Genomic DNA, 12333 nt, shown 5'->3' on the forward strand with positions numbered 1-12333 from the left:
GCACCAGAAATAAAGAAAATTCTGTTAGATAGGCATGTGAAGAGCAAACACGGACAATGTCCCAGAGGACTTTATCAGCCGTTCAATACGGTTATAGGAAGTTTCGCCCCCAGCAATTTGCCCCCAGCAGTTCGCCCCCATCAGTTGGCCTTCAGGTACATTTCGCCCCCGGACGTTTCCATTCGGGGGCGGTATGTGCGGGGGTGAAATGTGCGGGGGCAAAACATCCTGGGGACGAAATGTGCGGGGGCGAAATGTACCCGGGGGCGAAACATCCAATTCCGGTTCAATACAGACTTTTCACATTTCCAACATTCACAGTCTGAGTATGAACCGCTGTGTATGGACTGGCTGCAGATCTTCCCGCTAGCCTCAAAAGGCACATGAGGACCACACATCTTGGTCTATACTCAGATGTGAATCTGGCTTAAATCATTGCCAATTTATATTAAAAGTTTTAGTGACTTGCTGAATAATGTTCACCCTAAGTTTCTTTAAGACTTCTTGAGGAGACCCTGCAGGGGTTAAAATATGGGGCTTGTGATAGCAGTGGTAAATGCATCTAAAACTTGCCGATGGCAAGTGACTTCTTTTTCATGCTCTGCCTATGATATCATGGAGTATTAGAAATTGGGTTACAGAATTTAGTTTTGTTGCTACTATCTGTCCTATCGCCTGGATTATATTCTAACCTGAAAGGCCCAGTAATCTGATATTATGTCCTGCAGTAAAGATTTTTACCTAAAACTGGTCATATGTCAAGAGACTTCAATATCTACAGTGGTGCCAAAAGTATTGGCACCCCTGCAATTCTGTCAGATAATACTCAGTTTCTTCCTGAAAATGATTGCAATCACAAATTCTTTGGTCTTATTATCTTCATTTAATGTGCTTGCAAGGAAAAAGCACAAAAGAGAATGAAGCAAAAATCAAATCAGTGATCATTTCACCCAAAACTCCAAAAATGGGCCAGACAAAAGTATTGGCACCCTCAGCCTAATACTTGGTTGCACAACCTTTAGCCAAAATAACTGCGAACAACCGCTTCCGGTAACCATCAATGAGTTTCTTACAATGCTCTGCTGGAATTGTAGACCATTCTTCTTTGGCAAACTGCTCCAGGTCCCTGATATTTGAAGGGTGCCTTCTCCAAACTGCCATTTTGAGGTCTCTCCACAGGTGTTCTATGGGATTCAGGTCTGGACTCATTGCTGGCCACCTTAGAAGTCTCCAGTGCTTTCTCTCAAACTATTTTATAGTGCTTTTGGAAGTGTGTTTTGGGTCATTGTCCTGCTGGAAGACCCATGACCTCTGAGGGAGACCCAGCTTTCTCACACTGGGCCCTACATTATGCTGCAAAATTTGTTGGTAGTCTTCAGACTTCATAATGCCATGCACACGGTCAAGCAGTCCAGTGCCAGAGGCAGCAAAGCAACCACAAAACATCAGGGAACCTCCGCCATGTTTGACTGTAGGGACCGTGTTCTTTTCTTTGAATGCCTCTCTTTTTTTCCTGTACACTCTATGTTGATGCTTTTTCTCAAAAAGCTCTACTTTTGTCTCATCTGACCAGAGATCATTTTTCCAAAACGTTTTAGGCTTTCTCAGGTAAGTTTTGGCAAACTCCAGCCTGGCTTTTTTATGTCTCGGGGTAAGAAGTGGGGTCTTCCTGGGTATCCTACCATACAGTCCCTTTTCATTCAGATGCTGACGGATAGTACGGGTTGACACTGTTGTACCCTCAGACTGCAGGGCAGCTTGAACTTGTTTGGATGTTAGTCGAGGTTCTTTATCCACCATCCGCACAATCTTGCGTTGAAATCTCTCGTCAATTTTTCTTTTTCGTCCACACCTAGGGAGGTTAGCCACAGTGCCATGGGCTTTAAACTTCTTGATGACACTGTGCACGGAAGACACAGGAACATTCAGGTCTTTGGAGATGGACTTGTAGCCTTGAGATTGCTCATGCTTCCTCACAATTTGGATTCTCAAGTCCTCAGACAGTTCTTTGGTCTTCTTTCTTTTCTCCATGCTCAATGTGGTACACACAAGGACACAGGACATAGGTTGAGTCAACTTTAATCCATGTTAACTGGCTGCAAGTGTGATTTAGTTATTGCCAACACCTGTTAGGTGCCACAGGTAAGTTACAGGTGCTGTTAATTACACGAATTAGAGAAGCATCACATGATTTTTGAAACAGTGCCAATACTTTTGTCCACCCTCTTTTTTAGGTTTGGTGTGGAATTATATCCAATTTAGCTTTAGTACAATTCTTTTTGTGTTTTTTCCTTGCAAGCAAATTAAATGAAGATAATAATACCAAAGAATTTGTGATTCTGAGTGTGATTGTGAACTGAGTATTATCTGACAGAATTGCAGGGGTGCCAATACTTTTGGCCACTACTGTACATAGTAACATAGTCTTCCTTCAACCTTAAAAACTAAGTCCATCTACTTCAACCCATAGCCTAACAAGTTTATCCAGAGGAAGGTGAAAAAAAAACACGTGGCAAACACTAAGCTCCACATTGGAGAAAGAAATTCCTTCCTGACTCCATACAACAATCAGACTAGTTCCCTGGATCAACGCCCTATCAAGGAATCTAGTATATATAACCTGTAATATTATACTTTTCCATAAAGGCATCCATGCCCTTCTTAAATGTTAGTAGTGAATCACTCATTACAACATCATGCGGCAGAGAGTTCCATAGTCTCACTGCTCTTACAGTAAAGAATCCGCGTCTGTGATTATGATTAAACCTTCTTTCCTCCAGACGTAGAAGATGCCCCCCTTGTCCCCGTCTCAGGCCTCAGAGTAAAAAGATCAGTAGAAAGGTCTTTGTACTGTCCCCTCATATACTTGTACATAGTAATAAGATCACCCCTAAGCCTTCGTTTTTCCAAACTAAATAACCCCAAGTGTAACCTGTCTTGGTATTGCAGACCTCCAAGTCCTCTAATAACCTTGGTCACTCTTCTCTGCACCCGCTCTAGTTTAGCTATGTCTTTCTTATACACCGGAGACCAGAACTGTACACAGTATTCTAAGTGTGGTCGCACTAATGACTTGTATAGAGGTAAAATTATCTTCTCCTCATGAGCATTTATGCCTCTTTTAATGCATCCCATTATTTTATTTGCCTTTGCAGCAGCTGCCTGACACTGGCCACCAAACGTGAGCTTGTCGTCCACCAATACACCCAGGTCTTTTTCAGTGACAGTTTTGCCCAGTGTTTTACAATTAAGCATATAATTATACATTTTATTTCCTCTGCCCAAGTGCATTTGACGCGCCACCAGGGCCGTGAGGTACTCGGCAGCCGGGCCTCTATTCCGGTAGGGGAGTATCACGGTGGCTGGCCCGGTCCATGACCCAGGGCGGTCAGTGCAAAGGGGGGATACTTTTATATGGGGTTTTTGGGATTGTTCGTGACGCCACCTGTGGATTGCGGCCAAAAGGAGCCGCCGCTGCGGAGCAGTCCTCTGGAGCTGGTGTTATGGCAGCAGGGGTGGTGTGGCTCTCCACAGGCAGAGCAAGCTACAGGGCAGTGTAGGAAAATGGTGGTTGCGCTGGGCGTTGTTGTGCAGAGAAGGAACGATGGTGCAGATAAAAGAATGGACGGAGGCAGTGCGGTGCAGTAATCCGAGTTTTTACTCACAGTTATTATGACAGTTCCACTGGTGCACTGTACGGGTGCTAGCCTCCCACGTCGCGCTGCGTTCACCAGGCAGGGGCTCAGTTCTTCCTCAGGCAGATTAAGAGTACTTGACAGAACCCCACTTTCTTGTGTTCCTAGCTAGACCGTCTTCACGCTGGGTCTTTCTCTCTCCTGCCCTGCGCTTCCCCACTCTGAATCCTGCTCGGGTGCTCTGAAGTCCCTCCTGTGCGTCGGAGTTCCCGGACCTGCTTGACCCTCACGGGGATTAGAATGAGGCTCCGGCAACTGACTATATAAGCCAGAAGCCTCCGGTTTTTCCAGCTGAGACTTGAAGTACACGACTGGGCCAGGGGCCGGTCCCCTTCTTGCGACCTACGATCCCTCTGTCTTCTGACAGATTCGGGGCGTATGGGTGCCGTCCTGCACTCGCCGTACCCCCTAGGATCCCTTCAACAGAACGGAGCCTACTCCCTGCTCCCCTCCTGGGCCTCTGACACTAGGCCCTAATTGTGGAGCAGAGCTCCTACTGAGACTCTGCTCCCAGACTGTTCTTCTGAACTGTCTTCTCACTACTGTCCTGCCACGTTAAGATGGCTTCCCTATTTATATCTCCTACCAAAGTGCTCCCCATAACTACTTCCTCCGCCCACACCCACTACTGGTTCCCCCTACTCCAGCCAGGGTCAGGGCTCAGCAGGAACATACATTGCGTCTTGCCCCTCCTGCTGGCCTGGAGCAATGTAGTGTTGGATGCAGGTGTTTGGGGTGCCGTGCAGCATTCCCTCCTTACCTGAGAGAAGGAGACACCACACCTCTGGGTGAGGTGCAGTACCTCTGTGGCGACTGAACCCTCAGGGGCGCCACACATTACCTTACATTTATCCCCATTAAAGCTCATTTGCCATCTAACAGCAGTGAAACATGCGAGGACTTGAACATGCTACTCAAGCCCCCGCGATACTTGGTGCATACCCGAGCCCCCTAGGCAAACTCGAGTAACGAGCACTTGTGCTCATTACTTTTTCTGACCATTCTTCAGGCATTTTCCGCTCAGAATTCGATTTGTACTTTACAATACAAGTCCATGGGAAAGCTCAAAGGATGCCCGGACTTCTTTTGGAGCTGGGAGTGAATTCTCCATCTTCTCCATAGTGTCAGTCTGTGCAAATCAGACTGCACTCATAAGTCATCCGAGTGCAGTCAGATGGATTTCACACACATTAACTTGCATGGCTGAGTGCAATTCCGAATATCGGATCAAACTCAGGCATGCAGAGATTATTTTGCATATGTGCACGGTCCCATAGACGCTTCAGGAAAAAAAAACTTCCAAAGTGTCTTCTGCTTGAAAAACGGAGCAGGTTCAAAGGAGCTTAAAAGACGTTGTGTGCACAGAGCCTAACGAGACTATGCACTTTTTATATTTTAGAATACTGTGGCTTTGTGGGTTTCTATATAATGAAACTCTGTATGGGTTTACTTCGGCTATGGATAGACGTTCCCACCAGTTTTCATTTTAATGCCTGTTCATAATAATGTGTATGACAGTCATTATGCAAAGTATCAAGAAGTAGTTATATTCAGCCCCTTCAGTATTGTGGCCGTCTCCAGTCCTCACTTTTCTTCACCAATTCTCCTTCTCCCTTCTTTTTCCAAAGATTGTTCCTTTACATCTCCGAATAACAAAACGGTCACATTTAGTAAATCTTAAACAAAGAATATGCAGCACTTTTTACAGTATTTTCATGTCTGTTTGTTTTTCCTGTGATGCTGACTGGAGGTGTTTGGTGATAACAGGGTTGATATATATTCAGGCAAAGATTATATCCCATTATAATGAGGCGACTTAAAGGGTTCATGCATTTTTTAAGAGGCATTTAGATGTATTACTATAATTAGCACTGATGAGAAAACTGTTTGGAGCTGAATTACCTTGTGTAAGTTCATAGAGAGCTGCTGAGAATGAACAGAGGGCCGGGCCCGTCCCTTGGAGAGCGGCACAATTTGGCTACTGCAGCTAATTGGATAATCATTTCTACAAAGCTCTCGCAGGGCTGTGGATTTCTCAACTCAATTTTTAATTTTTATTTTGGACACTGACCTTGATATCTCCTTACATTTTCTTTTCTTTACAATCTTCATTTGATAGATTTTTATATAGAGACAATATGGGACAAAAGTATTGGGACACAAATATTTGTGACAGAATAACTCCTTTTAAAGAACTCGTTCAATCTGAGTGTGTTACTATAAGATGCCACCGTTGGAACAAGTCAGCTTCTGACGTTTCGCCACCGTTGGAACAAGTCAGTTCCTGACATTTCGCCACCTTTGGAACAAGTCAGTTCCTGACTAGTGTTGAGCGAGCACTAAAATGCTCGGGTGCTCGAAGCTCGGGCCGAGCTTACTGTGATACTCGGTGCTCGACCCGAGCAACGAGCCCTATGTTAGTCTATGGGAGACCCGAACATTTTTGCGGCGGCACCCCCGGCAGTCTGTAGAAAGCCTAAAAAGTGCCCAAAACGATAGTGACAGTGCTCAAATGACATGGGGACTGCATGGGGATTGCCCCAGGAAGCATTTCTGACCGCCAGGTCACTGCTGTCAACAACGTGGTCAGAGGTATTAAGCCACTTTTACGGGCTCACAATAAAACGTTCAAAAACTAAACTGAAACTGTTTTCCTGTGAAATATGTTAAGGAACTTCCTTTCCAGGGTAAAGACTTGTGTATAAGGTAAAATAAATAACCAAAAACAAAAATACTCCTCCACACCTTGGGCTATGTTCACAAGTAGCATTTTGTATACGTTTTTGCACTTTTGTATTGCTTTCAACCGTGACAAATGCAATCACCGGGAAATGTCATTTTAACATTTTACAACCTTATCTGGCCATGTGCTGTGTGACACATGCATACAGTGCTGAAAAGACATGGGAACATTATGGGGAAGACCCCTGGAAGCATCTCGGACACCCAGGTCACTGCCTAAAAGTGTGCCCATCAGAAGTGATCCTTGCCGCATCAGAAGATGCAGACTTGCAACTATCCCCGTTCAAGTCCTTGTCCCAGGGCAGTGTCCAATTGTACCACCCCCATTCCTTGCAATGCAAGCGCAAATATGCAGCCAACCACCTACCCACGCGCAGGCTGCAATACTATACTGCTAGCTTGCACTTGAAATGGGGCCTTTTAGTTTGGAGGAGGCCGAAGCTGGCTACTACCTCATGGCTGCGTCGGTGGCAAGGTCTCCATACTCAGTCCCCAGCCGCCACTATTTGTACCGGGAACCTTCCCCACACTTTTCTTAGCCTGGCCTGCTTTAGGGCAGCATTGGACGAGCCCACCAGACAACCAGAGACTCCTCCGGTGGGTCCTGGCTTCTCCATCAGGGGAGTTGAGAGTGCCAAGGTGAGGAGCATGATGATGATAGAAGTTAGCATCTGCTTTGTTTTCTTGGAATGCAAGCGTAAGTGTGCAGCCTGCCACCACCCACCCCCAGGCTGCAATACCATACTGCTAGCTTGCTTGCACTTGAAATGAGACCTTTTAGGCTTGTGGAGGCAGACGCCAGCCACCATGTCATGGCTGCGTCGGCGGCCTGGTATCCATACTCAGTCCCCAGCTGCCCGGTGGCCGGGTGTCCACACTCGGTCCCCAGCTGCCAGGGGGCGGCCAGGTGTCCATACTCGGTCCCCAGCCGCCCCTATTTGTCCCGGTGCGCCTTATAAACAAGCTCGCATACCAAAACATTACCTGTGCCCTCCCCAGTGCATTTAGTGGGAAGGACAGCCTAACCACAAACACGTGGACAAGTGAATGTGGCCAGGGATGGTCCATCTCACTGACGCCTTCACACTGGGTTAATATTGTGGAAGCCGGGACACAGTTGGACACTGGGATGCAACACGTCCTCCAGACATAGAGGATTGCGGGTCCTGGGTCAATCGGCTTCAACACAAAGTTCAGAAGGTAGACAGCAGCAGTGGTCGGCCTCCTACACAATGAGTAAATTATTCATGATCATGAGGCCATCCATCTCCTTAGCTTTCTGTTCCTTGGAATGCAAGCTCATGTATGTAGTAGCGGCAAGGCCTGAGGTGGTCAGCGTTTTGGCGCATATCCAACCTCCTCCGAGGATTGCTGGATGTTTTCCTGCTACTATCCCAGTTCTATAACTCCCGTTAAAACAAAGCTTCAGGTGATGAATGATAGATGAGGTGGTGGCAAAAGAGAAAGAGCAGGAGGAACAGGGACCATTCACATTAATATCAGGCCAGTCAACCACACATGTCTTGTAGGATATGTTTCTGTACCAAAATGAGCGGTTCGGCTACACAGTTATAGGGCATACAGTGAGTGCAATGCCTACCAAAAGTTTCGAGGCACTCCAATGCCCCTTGGAAGTGACATGGAGGTCAGAAGGCCTTAACTAAACCATTTTTTCCATTTATAGCAACTGGGTCTCCTGTACACTGTTGGCCTAAGCAGTGAATGGAAGGCTTTCCAAAAATTATGAGGAACTGCAATGCCCCTTGAAACAGACGTGGATTACAGCGTACTAAAAACCTTCTACCCATTATTTGGGAGTGGGTCTCCCTTAGTGTTCGCCTATGCATTGAAAATCAAAAGCGGACTAAAATTAGGAGGAAATGCAATGCCCCTTGGAAGAGTTGTGGAGTTCAGAGTGGTTTAACAAGACAGTTTTAATGCCCCTTGGAAGAGACGTGGAGGTCCCAGTGGAATAAAAAGACAATATCAATGCCCCTTGGAAGAGTGGTGGAGGTCCCAGTGGAATAAAAAGACAATATCAATGCCCCTTGGAAGAGTGGTGGAGGTCGCAGTAACTTAACAAGACGGTTTTAATGCCCCTTGGAAGAGACGTGGAGGTCATAGTGGAATAAAAAGACAATATCAATGACCCTTGGAAGAGACGTGGAGGTCCCAGTGGAATAAAAAGACAATATCAATGCCCCTTGGAAGAGTGGTGGAGGTCCCAGTGGAATAAAAAGACAATATCAATGCCCCTTGGAAGAGTGGTGGAGGTTACAGTGGAATAAAAAGACAATATCAATGCCCCTTGGAAGAGTGGTGGAGGTCCCAGTGGAATAAAAAGACAATATCAATGCCCCTTGGAAGAGTGGTGGAGGTTACAGTGGAATAAAAAGACAATATCAATGCCCCTTGGAAGAGTGGTGGAGGTCCCAGAGGAATAAAAAGACAATAGCAATGCCCCTTGGAAGAGTGGTGGAGGTCCCAGTGGAATAAAAAGACAATATCAATGACCCTTGGAAGAGACGTGGAGTTCAGAGTGGTTTAACAAGACGGTTTTAATGCCCCTTGGAAGAGACGTGGAGGTCCTAGTGGAATAAAAAGACAATATCAATGCCCCTTGGAAGAGTGGTGGAGGTCCCAGTGGAATAAAAAGACAATATCAATGCCCCTTGGAAGAGTGGTGGAGGTCGCAGTAACTTAACAAGACGGTTTTAATGCCCCTTGGAAGAGACGTGGAGGTCATAGTGGAATAAAAAGACAATATCAATGACCCTTGGAAGAGACGTGGAGGTCACAGTAGCTTAGCAAGACGATTTTAATGCCCCTTACAAGAGCCATGCAGTACAGCATATTAAAAACATTATTCCCATTATTGGGGAGTGGGTCTCCCATAGTCTTTGCCTATGCCTTCCAAGCAAAAGCTGCCAAAAATTAGGACGGAGGAACTTGCAATGCTGGCAACACGGACCACGGTCACCCTGGTACTATAGTGGTGGTGGAGGCTGAGGATAAGGAGAAGAGAAAAAAACAGCCGAAATGAGGAAGCGTATACCCATGTGTGGGTGTGAAGTGGTGCATGGGAATACACCTCCCGAAATAACACAGTGGATTTGACTTTATGTTACTCTGCTCTCATTTGGTAGTGATGAGAAGTCTGGCCCAATCCAGCCCTTGTTCATTTTGATAAGGGTCAGCTTGTCAGCATTGTCAGTTGACAGGCGAGTGCGCTTATCAGTTATAATTCCCCCAGCGGCACTAAAAACACGCTCCGATAACACGCTAGCGGCAGGGTAGGCCAGGACCTCCAAGGCGTACAGAGAGAGTTCATTCCAAGTGTCCAGCTTGGATACCCAATAATTAAAAGGCACAGAGGAATCACAGAGGATGCTGGTACGGTCGGAAAGGTACTCCCTCACCATCTTTGAAACTTTCCACTCCTTGTGAGAGTACCCCACGCCTCAGGGACTGTAAGCTGGGCGGGTCTCAGAAAACTGTCCCAGAACGATGACAGTGCTCCCCTGCCTCTGCTGGATTGGAGTTGCGTCTCTCTCGCCTGTACGCCTTGGTTGGGCAACGAACTGTGACCTCTGCCGCTGACACTAATGATGGCGTCATCGCCACTCACCATCTTGGTGGCCTCCTCAAAGTTTGTCAGGATGGTACATATGTCAGACATCCAGGTCCACTCCTGAGGTCATGTGTGGAGTCTGACCTGAATATCGACGGCCTTGTTGCAGCTGGTACTCCACAACTGCTCTCTTCTGCTCACAAATCCTTTGCAATATGTGGAGGGTAGAGTTCCAACATGTGGGGACATCACACACCAGTCGGTGTGCCGGAAGCTGCAAACGCTGCTGCAACACAGCAAGGGCGGCGGAAGCTGTAGCCGACTTCCGAAAATGAGCTGACAGGCGGCGTACTTTGACGAGCAGATCTGGCAACACGGGGTACGATTTAAGAAACCGCTGAGCCACGAGGTTAAACACATGAGCCAGGCATGGTACGTGTGTGATCTCGCCTCGCCTCTGAGCCGTCACCAGGTTACAACCATTGTCACACACAACCATGCCTGGATGTAGGTTCAGCGGTCTCAGCCACAGATCTGCCTGCTCTTTCACAGCTGTCCACAACTCACAAGCAGTGTGAGGTTTATCACCTAAGCTTATGAGTTTCAGCACAGCCTGTTGCCGCTTGGCTGAGGCAGTACTGCAGTGCTTCCAGCTTGTAACTGATGTGGTGATATCTGAGATGGAGGCTTAACATGAGGAGGAGGAGGATGCGCAGGAGCTGTACACTGTGGGGGCAACTCTGAATGACATAGGGCCCGCAATCCTCGGTGTGGGGAGGATGTGTTCCGTCCCAAGGTCCGACTGGGTCCCGCTTCCACTATGTTTATGTAGCGCCCCGAGGGTTCGGTTGCTACAGGGGTATTGCACCTCAACCAGAGGTGTGATATTCCACTCCCGGGTAAGGATGGAGTGTGGACCAGGGCTCAGTTAGCTGCATACACATATACACACTCACCCCATTTCCGGGGGACAGCTCGACGGTGCTCCCATTTTATGCAGGCACAACTGACCATGTCCCTGGCTGGAGTGGGGAGGGGGGAGAGAACCCAGTGGTGTAGGAGCAGAAAGGGGACGGTTTCTGGAGCATAGGAAGGAGCTCATTGGGTGCAGGTCACCTGAGCTCAGACACACAGAGAAGCAGATAAAAAGGTGGGAGCCATCTTAGTGAGAGTCCGTTCAGAGAAGGAGTTCAGTCAGACAGAGCTGACAGGGAGCCGAGGCTCAGCCTGAGCTCAGTTCCACGAGGCAGGCCTAGAGAAAAGGCCAGGGCCAGAGAAGAGAAGAGGAGAAGGAGATGGAAGGAAGGAGAAGAGACAGAGGAGTGGAAGGGCTCCAGAAACAAGAAGGCAGAAGGGACCCTAAGAGAGCAGAACGGACAGCAACCGTTGCAAACCCGCGTGATATCGGGTGAAGAGTCAGGCTGTGGAAGGGTACCAGATTCCCAAGTTGGTGGAGGTAAATCATCCCTCAGCCAAGAACCGGAGGTCGTGATCATTTATTGGTGCGACCCCCCGCCAAACCTGCTAGGAAGGCGCCATATAGGATAGCGGGAAGCGGTAGCTAACGCTTACCCGACACGGTCCACGGTAGCCGGACAGAAGTTTGGTCACTGGTGGGGCACGAGAGGCCAGAGAAAGGACAGAAGGGGGTCCTGTGCCATACTCCTGAATTGCCTGGGGGTTGACCGAGCCCCTCATCTGGTGGACGCAGCACGGCTTGGGCAGTCATTGCTGACAGAAGTGACTTGGATAACAACTGAGTAAAAACCATGGACTGCATGATTGGACTCTGTGTGATTCTGCTGCGCCTGCATCATCACCCCCAGCCTCCACTTACACTGCCCTGAGGCTACACTCTTCCCGAGGGGAGTTATCCTACCCCTGTGCTGCACACCAGCACCAGCCTCAGCGGTCTGCCTCGCAGCGGCAGCTATCCCTGACTGCAATCCACGGGTGGAGTAGTAGGACATTCAAAACACTGATAAATAGACTGCCACAATTTGGTCTGACCACCCTGAGCCACGGGATCGGGTTGCCACTACTACCCCCAGCATCGTACAGAAGCCCGGTTCCGGGTACCCCACGGCCCAGGGGGCGAGTCATTTACCCAGTGTGCCGTCAAGGAGATATACCGCCCTTGGCCACAAGCACTTGTCCACGTGTCCGTTGTCCGGTGGACTCTCCAAGTAACTGAGTTGTTGAGGGCACGGCAGATGTTTTGGGACACGTGCTTGTGTAGTGCGGGGAAGGCACAACGGGCAAAATAGTGTCGGCTGGGGACCAAGTACCGAGGGACGGCCACCGCCATAAGATTGTGGAAGGATT

The sequence above is a fragment of the Phyllobates terribilis genome, unplaced genomic scaffold, assembly GCF_046119375.1.
Source record: "Phyllobates terribilis strain yellow unplaced genomic scaffold, ASM4611937v1 Scaffold_7__3_contigs__length_470593459, whole genome shotgun sequence".
Taxonomy (NCBI): Eukaryota; Metazoa; Chordata; class Amphibia; order Anura; family Dendrobatidae; genus Phyllobates; species Phyllobates terribilis.